The 14,497-nt window shown below is 47.5% G+C and overlaps 1 pseudogene; it reads left to right on the top strand.

The window, feature by feature from the left end:
• The first annotated feature begins 519 nt into the window (after positions 1-519).
• On the top strand, positions 520-1,634 carry LOC133769597 (NIF3-like protein 1; annotated as a pseudogene).
• The last annotated feature ends 12,863 nt before the right edge of the window (positions 1,635-14,497 follow it).

Here is a 14,497-nt window from a genome sequence, read left to right on the forward strand (position 1 = left end):
ATGGTGCTGCAAGAGCCCATTCTGGTATTCCCTCCCAGCGGGCTCTGCAAACAGCAATTCAGAGAGTGACAGCCCAGTTGTAGGGAACCAAAACAAACCTGGGGACTTAGAGGAAGACATGTAGTGTTGTTTGGAGCAAGGCCACAGCCTCTCGCTGGGAAGGAAGTGCTGAAGCAGTTACAAAAACGACAAACTGAAGACCAGGAATCCAAAATCAGTATTTTAAAATAATGTTTGCATGGGTGGGGCTGGGCCTTGCAAAAGAGCCCCTCTAAATTACTTAAGGAGTGTTTTATAATGTCCTGAGCTACTGCTTCCTAAATTACACAAACAGCTAGAGAAACTTAGGAAGAAAAGCAATGCAGGTAACACTGTCTGTACATTTAGATGTTGTGGACAGTTTGCAGTCTCAGTGTAAGAAATAGTGCCCCAGGTTGCAGGCTCGGGACAGGAAGTGGTGGCTACAGAGATGTACCTGGACTCCGACTGAGTTTTGCCTGATTGCTGTATGTTGTCATCCGTGTATGCCTGGTCCCCACGACAGTCCAGCTAGTCCATTCTCTGAACTGCATTTCTTCCCGTTCCTTCATGGACCTGAAGACTCTCATCTCCTCCTTGAATGACTTTGCCTCCCTGTCTTTTGCTGAGAGGTGAGACAATGTTGGATTGCGGGTAGAACCAGCCCATCATATACTGTGAATACACTCTTCCTGACCAATGACTCGACTGAGCCGGTGATGGAGGAAGCTCTGCATAAGAAGGCAGATCTCATCCCTGCCTTCCATCACCCATCTTCCTACCTGTAAAGTGTACAACCTGGAAGTCCTGGAATGAGTGCCTGGTGATTCGGGCTTTGGAAAACAGAGTCGCCATCTACTTTCCTCCCACAGCCTATGACACTGCACCCCAGGGAGTGAACAACTGGTTGTCCAAAGGGCTTGGAGCCCACACATGCAGGCCCGTATGTCCTTCCAGAGCTCACAGCTATCCTACAGAGGGAACCCACTGGAGAGAATTCAACATTAACCATACCCAAGCTCTGGACAAAGTCGTGTCTGCAGTGAGAGAAATCGAAGGTGTTTCTGTCACTTCTTTTTCTGCTCGGATTGGTGATGAGGAACAAACACGGATCAGCCTGAATTGTACTGAGAAGGCATTGATGCAGGGGGTGGCTCAGCTTTCCCAACACGGACAACTTTGTCAGAGAGCTGGAATTCTGTCGCTGGAGAAGCCTTTGCTTCTACATACTGGATGGGACAGTTATGCACCATGGATGAATCTGTTTCCCTGGCAACCATGATTGAGCGAATCAAAAGACATCTCCAACTAACTCATATTCGCTTAGCTCTTGGGGTAGGAAGAACCTCAGAGTCGTGGGCCGGAGCTGTGGCCCTGGGTGCTGGTTCTTCCACACATCCTGCGGGGTGTGAAAGCCAACCTTCACCTGACAGGTGAGATGTCCCATCGTGATGCTCCGATGCTACTTCCTGAGGAGTCAATGGCATCGTCTGTGAACACAGTAACACAGAATGAGGCTTCCTTTCTGACCTTTGTAATACGCTGGGTGCCCACTTGGAGAATAAGATTAATCTATGCTGTCAGAGACAGAGAGGGATCCTCTGCGTGTGGTGTAAGGCACGCAGGAACACCAAGATGACACAGTCTGCAGATTGCATCTCAGCTCCGATGTGGGATGTCAGCCAGGGAGCTGATCTATCTTTCTTGGAAGACTGTCTTACTATGTATGAGGAAGCTTTAAAAAGGTCATGGAGCTGTGCATTTTGAGAAAGCTGCATAGATTTCAAAAAAATGTTCACAAAATAAACAACTTTTAATTCCATTTTCTGCGAACTTCTGAACTGCCCTCATGTTATCTTTTCTGGTTTATCTGGCTCAACAAATAGTCTGTAGTTCATAAGGAAACAACTTAACTACCATAAGAAAGAGCAAATATTAAGAAAGATCAACTAAAATTGGTTTACTTAACATTCTTGGGAAGTAACCAATGAATTCTCTCCTTAGTTTGATTATAGTTGGGATATGTTAATCTAGATACCTCTGCCATTGGCTAGTCTTAAAATGTCCTTTAAAAACTTGGGATTGAACACCCATTTTTAGGCAGTGGCCTGTTTGGGATGATATGGTCTGTCTCTGTCCATGTTCTGTAGACCCACCTGAATTCCAGTTTCTCACCTCAGTTTCAGAATCAAGACGATTATCAGGAGAAAGTTTTTTTTTTTTTTAAATATGATTGTTATTCAAATTACTATGTCTTTTTTGCTTCTTATTTTAAAATTTTAACTTTTAATTAGTTTTTAACAGATTCAACATGATTTGTAGATACAATTCTAAGAACATAATGATAGTGACTTCCCTATAATTTTATTAGTGATGTAAAAATGTTTAGTCCTGAAAATAATACACCATTAATTTTTATCAGGAACTCACTGGATGCTTCATAGACATTTAACACTTTCAGCCCTTATAAATAAGCATATAGGTATTATTATTCTAGCCATTTCACAGGCGAGGAAGCAGACTAAGTAGTTTGCCCAAGGTCACATAGCTATGAATGATAGTATGATGCAAATTCAGGCAGTCTTGCCCCAGAACCCATGTACTTAACTCCTTAATTCAATACATTGACATTGAAACTGTTAAAAGAAGTGTGAAAGAAATCCTGAAGAAAAATAAATCCATTTTAAGTATAGCTTTTTTTTAAAGATTTATTTTATTTATTTGAAAGACAGAGTTACAGAGAGAGGTAGAGACACAGAGAGAGAGGTCTTCTATCTGCTGGTTCACTCCCCAGATGGCTGCAACAGCCAGAGCTGAGCTGATCCGAAGCCGGGAGCCAGGAGCTTCCTCCGGGTCTCCCATGCAGGTGCAGGAGCCCAAGCACTTGGGCCATCCTCCACTGCCCCAGGCCACAGCAGAGAGCGGGACTGGAAGAGGAGCATCTGGGACTTGAACCGGCGCCCAGATGGGATGCCGGCGCTTTAGGCCAGGGCTTTAATCCACTGCACCACAGCGCTGGCCCCTTAAGTATAGTTTTTAAAAACGCAGATGGAAGACCTCTCTCTCCCTTTCTCTCTCTCTGCCTCTCCTCTGTGTAACTCTGACTTTCAATAAATAAATCAATCCTGGCTTCAGATCAGCACAGTTCCGGTCATTGCGGCCAATTGGGGAGTGAACCAGCAGATGGAAGATCTCTCTCTCTCTCTCTCCCTCTCCCTCTCCCTCTCTCTCCCTGTGTGTAACTCAGACTTTCAAATAAATAAATAAATCTTTAAAAAAATAAAAAATAAAAAAATGCTTTTATACACATGTCCAATTCTCTTTGGAATATGTTACTTTGAAGATGATGAAAGCAAATCTTAAAATACTGCCCCAAGTTAGCACCGACATTGTGGTGCAGCAGGTTGGAGTGCCAACTCAAGTCCCAGCTGCTCCACTTCTGATTCAGCTCCCTGCTGAGGTGCCTGGGAAAGAAATGGATGATGGCCCAAGTACTTGAGCCCCTGCTCCCCATGTGGGAGACCCAGATGGAGTTCTGGGCTCCTGGCTTCTGCCTGGCTTAGATCCTGCTGTTGGGGCTGTTTGGGTAGTAAGCCAGTGAATGGAAGATCTCTGTCTCTTCACCTGTCACTCTTTTAAATGAATCTTTAAAAGGGCTGGGACAGGCTGAAGCGGGGAGCCAGTAACTCTTGTCAGAGTCTCCACATGGGTGGCAGGAACCCAACTGCTTGGGCCGTCATCTGCCTGCCAGGTGCATTAGCAGGAGGATCGAAAGGCAGAAGCAGGACTTGATCTCAGGCACACCAATATGGATGCCAGCAGTCCAAAGGATGGCTTAATCTGGGGTACCACAACACCTGCTCCAGGAGTTCACCTTTCTTTTATAGGTTGCTTATGCTACAAATCTTACTATCTCCTGGATGACTTGGTATCCTCATTTAGAAATTATTTATGATGGATCACCTGTAGTAGTGATTCATTCTATAAATAGGTTGAGCCTTGGGAAATGCCTCCAGCAGTGTTAGAAGCCAAGACGTGGAAAGCTTCAGAGAGACGGTCAACAGTGTCGAAGTGAAGAGAACAAGCTAGTAGGCAGCCTTTGAAAGGCCACCTCATACTCTCTGGCTCTTTGTTCATTGTTTGCTTTCTTCTGTGTGCTGGTGCAGAGTTGTGGGGACAGGCCAGAAATTGGATGATTACAATAAAGTTTTTAAGTAACCGTGCTAAGGATCAACATAGGATAGATATTTAGGGAAGGTTTTCTTTTTTTTTTTTCCAAAGATTTATTTATTTATTTGAAAGGAAGAGTTACAGAGAAGCAGAGGCTGAGAGAGCGAGAGTGAGAGCAAGAGCGAGAGCGAGAGCGAGAGCGAGAGAGAGAGAGAGAGAGAGAGAGGTGTTCCATCCACTGGTTCACTCCCCAGTTGGCCACAATGGCCGGAGCAGCACCAATTCGAAGCCAGGAGCCAGGAGCTTCTTCCGGGTCTCCCGTGCAGGTGCAGGGGTCCAAGCACTTTGCCCATCTTCTACTGCTTTCTTAGGCAATAGCAGAGAGCTGGATCAGAAGTGGAGCAGCTGGGACTTGAACCGGTGCCCATATGGGATGCCAGCACTGCAGGTGGTGGCTTTACCGACTACACCACAGCGCCAGCCCCTGCTTTTCTCTTTTCTTAGTAGCACCTGACTCTAACCCTTATTCTAGTATCTTCATCAGGCAGTTACAGTTTGAACATTATGATTCAGCCCAGGATCGTATAAATTGTATTTGGTGAGTGCGTTAAGGTAAAGACGTATTAACTGCCTCCCACAGTAGGAATGGTGGTTTAGGGATGAACTTTTGTGACTGGAGGAACTAGAAGGTAAGTTGGGGGCAGGTGTTTGATGTGAAGACACTGTTCGGAAAGCCCTCATCCTGTATCAGAGGGCCTGGGTTTGAATCCCAGCTCTGCTTCGGATTCCAGTTTCCTGCTATGTGCACCCTGGGAGGCAGCAGGTGATGGCCCAAGTACTTGGGTTGCCACCTCCCATGTGGGAGACCTTGATGGAGTTTCTGGCTCCTGGCTTGGGCCTGACCCAGCCCTGGTTATTGTGGACATTTTGGGGGGCTGGGTGAACCAGTACCTGTAAGATTCTCTCTCTCTCTCTGCCTATCATATAAAACAAAAAAATAAATAAAAAGAGGGGAAGAGAAGTCCATCATCAAGTTTCTGGCATCTTTAGCTCCATCACTCTGGTCCCCTCACTTCACTTCTTACTTTCTCCCTGTTTCCCTTCTGCCTCTGTGTACGTCTGACAGATCTGGCAAGCAGATAACAAATTTGCAGAAAGAGGGTGTTCACTTCCTACCCTGGTGCTGTCACTGCAGATTGCTTCAGAGCTGCTGTCTCCTGGGTTTGGGCAAAGCGCCAGCATCAATCTTTGTCATCAAAATCCGCGTGTCTGCCCTGTGTGCCTGGCGCCCTGTAGAGCCAGTGAGCCAGCCCTAGCCATGTGCTTAAGTGTAGGACCAAAGAGAAGCAGAGAGAATATTCAGAATCGGATGATAAAAGCAGGGCAGAATCGGGTAAAAGCAACGATCTCACATGTCTGTATCTTCTGGATGCTCAGTAATGTGCGAGCAGCACTGTCTGGTAGAACTTTCTGGGATCATGGATATGTTCTGCGTCTGCACTGTCCAGTACAGTGGCCACCCATAGCTACTGCACATTTGAGATGCAGTGAGTGAGGATATTCTTATCCTGTTTAATTATAATTAATTTAAATTTAAATATTCACATATGGCTAGTGAGTACTGCATTAGAGACATGTTTTAAAAGATAGCAGGGGCTGGAGGGTGGGCATTAGGGTAGCTGTTAAGGCACTGGTTAAAATGCCCGTTTCCACATAGGAGTGCCTGCATTTGGTACAGCTCCCACTCTAGCTTCCTGCTAATGCAAATTCTGGAAGGCAGCAGTCATGGCTCAAGTGGCTGGGTTCCTGCCACTCATGTGGGAGCTCTGGGTTGACCTTCTGGCTCCCAGCTTTGGTTCTGCCCAGCCTTGGCTGTTGCAAATTTTTGGAGGATGAACCAGTGGATGGGAGCTCAGTCCTTCTCTTTGTTTCTGCCTCTTTGCCTCAATAATAATAATAATAATAATAATAACAACAACAGAAAGCAGAGAAACATGGGTGACCAGGCATTGGTGTTGTAATCCTGGGTTCACAGCCCAGCTCTTCTATGTTGCCAGCTTGTAACCTAAGAGAAGACACCTACTCTCTCTCCACTTGTCTTCACGTATCTGTGAGATGAGCCTAATAGGGGCTGACATGTGGTAAAGCTGGTGAAGCTGCTGCCTGCAACACCAGCATCCCTTATCAGAGTGCCAGAATGGGAGTCCTGGCTGCTCTGCTTCTGATCCAACTCCCTGCTAATGCACCTGCTAAGGTAGCAGATGATGGTTCAAGTGCTTGGCCCCCCACCATCCATGTAGGAGACCCAGAGCGAGTTCCAGAATCCTGACTTTGGCATAACCCAGCCCTAGATGTTATGGACCTTGTGAATAGAAGATTCTCTCTCTCTCCCCACCTCCCATCTTATCACTCTGTCTGTCAAATAAATGAATCAATTTTTTAAAAATTCTGGGGCTAATAAAGCCTACCTTGAGGTATTATTATGATAGGTAAGGTGGATGGAGCCCGGGACAGGAGGAAGGAGTCATTTACCAGTTACTCAATCAGTGATGATGGCCACAATATTTGAGAAAGGTGGAGGCTCCAGATAACACGTACCCTCTCCATAAACTGGGGAACTCTGGAATTCCACCAGTTTAGACTGCCAAATTGTTGAAGTTGCATTAAGATCTCACATTCACAGCTCCTTTTACTTTTTTGATGTTTTCATTGGAATTGTTTCACTTTTATTCTGAGAAGCAGGCAAGGCAAAAACAGAGATCCAGAGAAAAGACCCATCAGCCGAGGCAGCTATACTGAGTCGACAGAAAAAAACCGTAGGTGGGTCGGAGCCAAGTTGCTGTCTGTCCCAGGTGGCAGGAAATCTTTAGACCTGCATATGCTACAAAAGAAACCCTTCTCAATCCTGTCCCTTTACCTGTCCAGTAGGCCCCTGTTGTGATATCTGTCCTTGTATTGATTGGTTCACAAAAACAGCTAATGTAACTGCTCTATGTACAGATTCATTTACTTATTTGAAAGGCAGAGAGAGAAACCTTCCATCCTCTGTTTCACTTTCCCAAAATGGCCAAAACAGCCAGGGCTGATATGGCTGAAGCCAGGAGCCTGAAACTCCCACGTGGTTGGCAGGGGCTGCTTTCCCAGGTGCAATAGCAGGGAGCTGGAACTGGGGCTCCCATCTGTGAGGATGCCAGCATCACACACAGTGTCCTACGCCACTCCACCGGCCCCCATAACTGCTCTTTTACCACCCGAGAATCCCCTCCCTGGCTTGCACCTGGCTGGGAAGAAATGCCTTTGGCCTGCGCTTGCACACTCTCTGTGGCTGTGGCTGTGGCTTGCTCCTCAGGCCCTGAGAGTGTGTCAGCAACTTCCAGTGTTAATCTAGACTTTTGCACGTCCACTTATCTATACTTTACGTCGAAGCTTATTTAATTGCTTCTTCTTATTCCTATAAACAAGAGCTCTGTCTTCAGAGAAAAGTTCAGGAAAAACAGAACCACCATAGAATTCAAACTGATAAGAAAACCATTTTCCCATCTTGTCATGCACAACAGTGCCCCCTATTGACGGAGGCATGTCAATTTAAGCGGACCCCCCCCACCATCACACATACATACACACACACAAAACAGTTTTATTGAGGTGTAACTCATGCACAATAGATTGCAGTATGTGGGGAATTTGATTATTTAAAAATTCTGTATATGCCCATAAGCCACTGCAGTCAATACAATGGAAATTTCTATCATGGACAGTTTTCCTATTTCAGGACTGAACAGTTTGGTACAGCTGCTTCAGTCATACTTGTTGATTGGTAAAAGCAGACCCACCTATTAAAAACAAGGCACGAGGGGTGGGCATTTGGTGCAGCAGTTAAGACACCACTTGGGCTGCCTTCATCCCGTATCGGAATGCCTGGGTTCGAATCCCAGCTACACATCCAATAACAGCTTCCTATCAATGTGCACCTGAAGGCCACAGGTGATGGCTAAAGTACTTGGGTCCCTAGCGCCCTTGTGGGAGACTGAGTTCCAGACTTTTTGGCTTCAGGCTGGCCTAGCCCTGGCTTTTTTCAGACATGTGGGGAGAGAATCAGCAAAGGCAGATGTCTCTCTTTCTTTTTCTTTCTTTCTTTTGACAGAGTGGACAGTGAGAGAGAGAGACAGAGAGAAAGGTCTTCCTTTTTCTGTTGGTTCACCCCACAATGGCTGCTGCGGCCGGCACACCGCGCTGATCTGAAGCCAAGAGCCAGGTGCTTCTCCTGGTCTCCCATGTGGGTGCAGGGCCCAAGCACTTGGGCCATCCTCCACTGCACTCCCGGGCCACAGCAGAGAGCTGGCCTGGAAGAGGGGCAACCGGGACAGGACCGGCGACTAGACTAGAACCGGTGTGCTGGTGCCGCAGGCAGAGAATTAGCCTATTGAGCCGTGGCGCCGGCCTAGATGTCTCTTTTTCAAAAATAAAATCCAGGCCCCAGTCCTGGGCAGGACCATCTTATCCCACCCTCTGTGGTCACTGGAGAAGCAGCTCTCCCTGACATCTCCGCATGTCCTTTCCTCCTTTCCTCCAGGGACCACGTTGCTCCTCCTGTTTCTAAGGCTCACTTCTCCCATAGTTCCCGGGTTTTCCTCCTTTCTGGATACTTAGTTATATCATCCCTCACCCTGCTGAGTCATCTACTTCTTATTTACCGGCTTCTTTTCAGTCTTAAAAATAAACACAAGCAAAACAAAACAAACAAAACCAAATACTTCTTCCTGCCTCCTCACTCCTCCCTTTCGTCTTTCCTTGCTCTATCTCATGCCTTCTTTTTATGGCCAGACTTCCAAAAATAGTTGTCCAAACTCAGTCCTCCTTGCTCACCATGCTCTTTTTTTTTTTTTTTTTTTTTTTTTTTTCTTTTTTTTGGACAGGCAGAGTTAGACAGTGAGAGAGAGAGACAGAGAGAAAGGTCTTCCTTCTGTTGGTTCACCCCCTAAATGGCCGCTATGCACCGATCCGAAGCCAGGAGCCAGGTGCTTCTCCTGGTCTCCCATGCTGGTGCAGGACCCAAGCACTTGGGCCATCCTCCACTGCCCTCCCGGGCCACAGCAGAGAGCTGGACTGGAAGAGGGGCAGCCTGGACAGAATGCGGCGCCCCAACCGGGACTAGAACCCAGGGTGCCGGCACTGCAGACGGAGGATAAGCCAAGTAAGCCAAAGCGCCAGCCCACTACCCTCCTTTTAAAATCTATTTATTTATTCATTTGGAAAGCAGAGTGACAAACAGAGAGCTTCCATCCACTGGTTCACTCCCCACATGCCCACAATGGCCGGGAGCTGGGAACACAATCCAGGTCTCATCACTGCCACTTTCTAAGGTCTGCATTAGCAAGAAGCTGGAGTCTGGAGCTAAGAATCAAACCAGGGCACTCCCATATGGGATGTGGGTGACTTACACACTGGGCTAAACGCCTGCTCTCCCAAGTCTCTACTAAAGCCACCCCAGTCACCGCTGCACAGTTCTGTTCCTGAGCGGGTCACTCAGTAGCTCCATGTTGCTACATCCAGTGATTCTGTCTCTGTCCTTAACTGACAGTCGATTACTCTGCCCTTTAAAAAATGGCTTTGCTGGGCCAGCATGATGGCACAGTGGCTTCAGCTTAGCCCAGACCTGGTCATTGCAGCCATTTGGAGAGTGAACTAGAGGATGGAGATCTCTCTCTCTCTCTCTCTCTCTCTCTCTCTGTCTCTATAACTCTGCCTTTCAAATAAATAACTACTTTTTTATAGATTTAGTTATTTTTTTGAAAGGCAGAATTACAGAGAGGCAAAGAGAGAGAGGAGAGAGAGGTCTTCCATCTACTGGTTTACTCCCCGAATTGCTGCAATGGCTGGAGCTGCGCCGACCCAAAGCCAGGAGCCAGGAGCTTCTTCTGGGTCTCCCACGTGGGTGCAGGGGCCCAACGACTTGGGCCGTCTTTCACTGTTTTCTCAAGCTGTAGCAGAGAACTGGATGGGAAGTGGAGCAGCCAGGACTCAAACCAGCACCCATGTGGGGTGCCAGCATGCAGGCGGCGGCTTTACCTGCTACACCACAGCACCAGCCCCAGATAAGTACATCTTTAAGAAAACAGTTTTGTTGTTTTCACAAAAGCAATTGATACTCTTTCAACAGAAACCAGGCAAACAAGAAATAAAAGCATTAGGAGGCTCCTCCTGGCTCACATTGTCTCACTCTGCAGACAGACTCACTGCTGCAAGGATTCTACGCTGCCCGAGAGTCACCCAGTGCAGCGGCCCAGTACACAGAGCAGCCTCGGCAACCCCAGGACTGGGTACTGGAGCCTTCTAATTTGGGGGACTTCCCATCCCTACTCTATCATAGACAATTATGGAAGTCATGAAACATGGTAAAATAAATATGTGTGCAGGTACACGATGCATGTGAAAACAGAGAAGAGCCTACATTCCAAACACTTCAGCTCTGCTCCTAAGAATGTCTTTAAATCCTGCCCTGGACAGATGGCACAGCGTCTGGCTCTATATCTCCAGTCCCTGTTGATCTCTCCAGGCCGGAAGCCTGGGTGGGCCTGGCTTTCCAGATAGCTACCCGTGGTTTTTCTCTCCCTCGAGCTTATCGCTGGGAGAATGGCAGGAATGAGGCTGATAGGCATCTGGGATCTTGTGTGGCTGACCCAGCAGATTTAAAGGCTTATTGGCTTTTAGACAGATGACACATAAAAATGGGTTTCCCATGACTAATTTGTATTCAAGATAAAATATGAGGGGTTTTCAAAAACCTCATGGAAAAAATATGTTTGTTTTGGTACAAAAATAAAAGATAAAAAGTTTATTTTGGTGTAAAAAATTTTGAAATGCATGCAGTTTTTTCATAATATACGTTACCCATGAATGATTTTTTAAGAACCCTCATATAAGAAGGAAATAAAAATCACCCCATCCCCCAAATCCCACCACCCAGCACAAAAGCCATAGCAATTTTGGTAACTATCCCTTAGGTATCTCTAGGTAGTATGCACACACGGGATAACAATTTACATGTTATTGTATAATCACTATTTTTAGTGATTATTATGGACAGGTTCTAAGTCAATAACTATAGACTAACAACATGATTTAAAAAATATGTATTTATTTGCAAGTCAGAGTGACAGAGAGAGGGAGAGATAGAGAGAAAGAGAGAGAGAGAGATATCTTCCATCTGCTGGTTCACTTCCCAAATGCCACAACTATCAGGGCCAGGACAGGCCGAGGCCAGAGGCCTGGAACTCTATTGGTCTCCCATGTGGGTAGCAGGAGCCCAAGCACTTGGGCCATCTTATACTGCTTTCCCAGGTGCATTAGCGGGGAGCTGGATTGGAAGTGGAGCAGCCAGGGCTTGCCCTGATGCTCTAATGTGGGATGCTGACATTGCAAGCAGTGGCTTAACCTGCAGCACTACAGCACCAGCCCCAACACCATGATGTTAATAGAATCCAACTATGTGTGATATTTATAAACTGTAACTTACCCGACCTGTCTCCTATTGTTGGGCATTTGATTATTTGGTTTAAATTTCTTTCTTAATTTGAAAGGCAGAGAGAGAGCTCCTGTCCTGTGATTCACCCCCCTCCCCCAAATGCTGGCAATGATCAAGGCTGGGCCAGGCCAAAATTGCGAGCTGGCAGGTATCCCATATGAGTGGCAGGAACCCAATCACTAGAGGCATTGCTGCTGACTCCCAGGGTCTGTATTAGCAGAAAGTTGGAGCTCCATCCAGTAACTTCATCCAGGAAGAGATCTTCCATCTACTGGTTCACTTCCCAAATATCATAACACCAGGTCAAAACCAGCAACCATGGTCGGCGCCGTGGCTCAACAGGCTAATCCTTCGCCTTGCGGCGCCGGCACACTGGGTTCTAGTCCCGGTCGGGGCACCGGATTCTGTCCTGGTTGCCCCTCTTCCAGGCCAGCTCTCTGCTGTGGCCAGGGAGTGCAGTGGAGGATGGCCCAAGTCTTTGGGCCCTGCACCCCATGGGAGACCAGGATAAGCACCTGGCTCCTGCCATCGGATCAGCGCGCTGCGCTGGCTGCAGCATGCCGGCCACGGCGGCCATTGGAGGGTGAACCAACGGCAAAGGAAGACCTTTCTCTCTGTCTCTCTCTCACTGTCCACTCTGCCTGTCAAAAATTAAAAAAAACAAAAAAACAAAAAAACCAGCAGCCCTGAACTCCACCCAGGTCTCCCATGTGGGTGGTAGGGACCTAAGTACTGGAGCCATCAAGTGCTGCCTCCCAGGATATGTGTTATCCAGAGGCTGGATTGGAAGTGGAGTAGCTGGTACTTGAACCATGGACACAAACCAGACACTTTGATATGGGATGGGTGTCCCAAGCAAAGGCTTACCTGTTCCACCACAATGCTCACCCCTGATTTTTTATTTAAGATGTCACCCTTTTAATCTTCTGTTTTTTTAACCAATTTAAGTATTTTTTAGTTTATGTCATTCACATTTTAGAAAAAGACTATTTATGTATTTATTTGAAAGGCAGCGTTCAGAGAGAGGGTGAGGGGGAGATTTTCCATCTGCTGATTCTCTCACCAAATGGTCACAACAGGGGGATGGGCCAGGCCAAAGCCAGGAGCCAAGAGCTTCATCCGGGTTTCCTGCAAGGGTAACAGAGGACCAAGTACTCAGGCCATCTTCTGCTGTTTTCCCAGGTGCATTAGCAGGGAGCTGGATTAGAAGTGGAGCGTCTGGGGCCAGCGCCATGGCACAATAGGCTAATCCTCTGCCTGCGGCGCCGGCACACCGGGTTCTAGTCCCGGTTGGGGTGCCGGATTCTGTCCCGGTTGCCCCTCTTCCAGGCCAGCTCTCTGCTGTGGCCAGGGAGTGCAGTGGAGGATGGCCCAAGTCTTTGGGCCCTGCACCCCATGGGAGACCAGAAGAAGCACCTGGCTTCTGGCTTCAGATCAGCGCGGTGCGCCGGCCGCAGCGGCCACTGGGGGGTGAGCCAGTGGAAAAGGAAGACCTTTCTCTCTGTCTCTCTCCCACTGTCCACTCTGCCTGTCAAAAAAAAAAAAAAAAAAAAGGAAAAAAAAGTTAAAAGAAGTGGAGCGTCTGGGCTCTAACTGGTGCTCACATGGGTACCAGCATTGCAGGCGGCAGCTTAACCCACTGTGCCACAATACCAGCCGCTGTCATTCCCCATTATTTAAAAAAAAATAATTTGAGAGGCAAAGAGAGTGACATACACAGAGAAAGGCCCCATCCACTGTTCACATCCCAAATGCCTGCAACAGACTCTGGCAGGAGGCCAAAACCAGGAGCCAGGAACTCAAATTTCAGTCTCCCCCAGGGGTGGCATGAGTCCCATCACTGGAGTTATCCCTGCTGCCTCCAGGGTCTGCATTGGCAGGAGGCTGGAGGGAGCCTGCTCCCTAACCCAAGTAGTCTGAAATGGGAAGCTGCTGTCTTTTTTTTTTTTTTTTTTTTTTTTTTTTTTTTTTTTTATAATTTATTTGACAGAGAGAGAGAAAGAAAAAGGTCTTCCTTCCGTTGGTTTACCCCTCAAATGGCAGCCATGGCCGGCGCTGCGCCAATCCAAAGCCAGGAGCCAGGTGCTTCCTCCTGGTCTCCCATGCGGGTACAGGGCCCAAGTACTTGGGCCATCCTCCATTGCTCTCCCGGGCCACAGCAGAGAGCTGGAGTGGAAGAGGAACAAGCAGGACGAGAACCCGGCGCCCATATGGGATGCCAGTGCCGCAGGCAGAGGATTAACCAAGTGAGCCACAGTGTCGGCCCCTGGGAAGCTGCTGTCTTAACCCACATATTCACTGCTAGGCCAAATATCTACCTGAACAAATAACTTTAAAATACTTTTTTAAATATTGGAAGCTAAGAAAAGAAATATAGAGAAGGTAAAGGTATGGCAAGAGGGGCTGGTGCTGTGGCATAGTAAGTTAAGCCTCTATCTACAGCACTGGCATCCCAATATCTACAGCACTGGCCGGTTCATGTCCCAGCTTCTCCTCTTCTGATTGAGCCCCCTGCTGGTGGCCTGGGAAAGCAGTGGAAAATGGCCCAAGTACTTGGGCCCCTGCACATGGGACCCACATGGGAGACCTAGAAGAAGCTCCTGGCTCCTGGCTTCAGATAAGGCCAGCTCCGGCCTTTGCAGCCATTTGGGGAATGAACTAGTGGATGGAAGGCCTCTCTCTCTGTGTGTGTCTCTCCTTCTGTCTGACTCTCAAATAAATAAGCAAATCTTAAAAATAAAAAAGTTATGGCAAGAAAATGAAAGCAGACAGAGGAACCATGAA

The sequence above is a fragment of the Lepus europaeus genome, chromosome 11, assembly GCF_033115175.1.
Source record: "Lepus europaeus isolate LE1 chromosome 11, mLepTim1.pri, whole genome shotgun sequence".
NCBI classification, from domain to species: domain Eukaryota; kingdom Metazoa; phylum Chordata; class Mammalia; order Lagomorpha; family Leporidae; genus Lepus; species Lepus europaeus.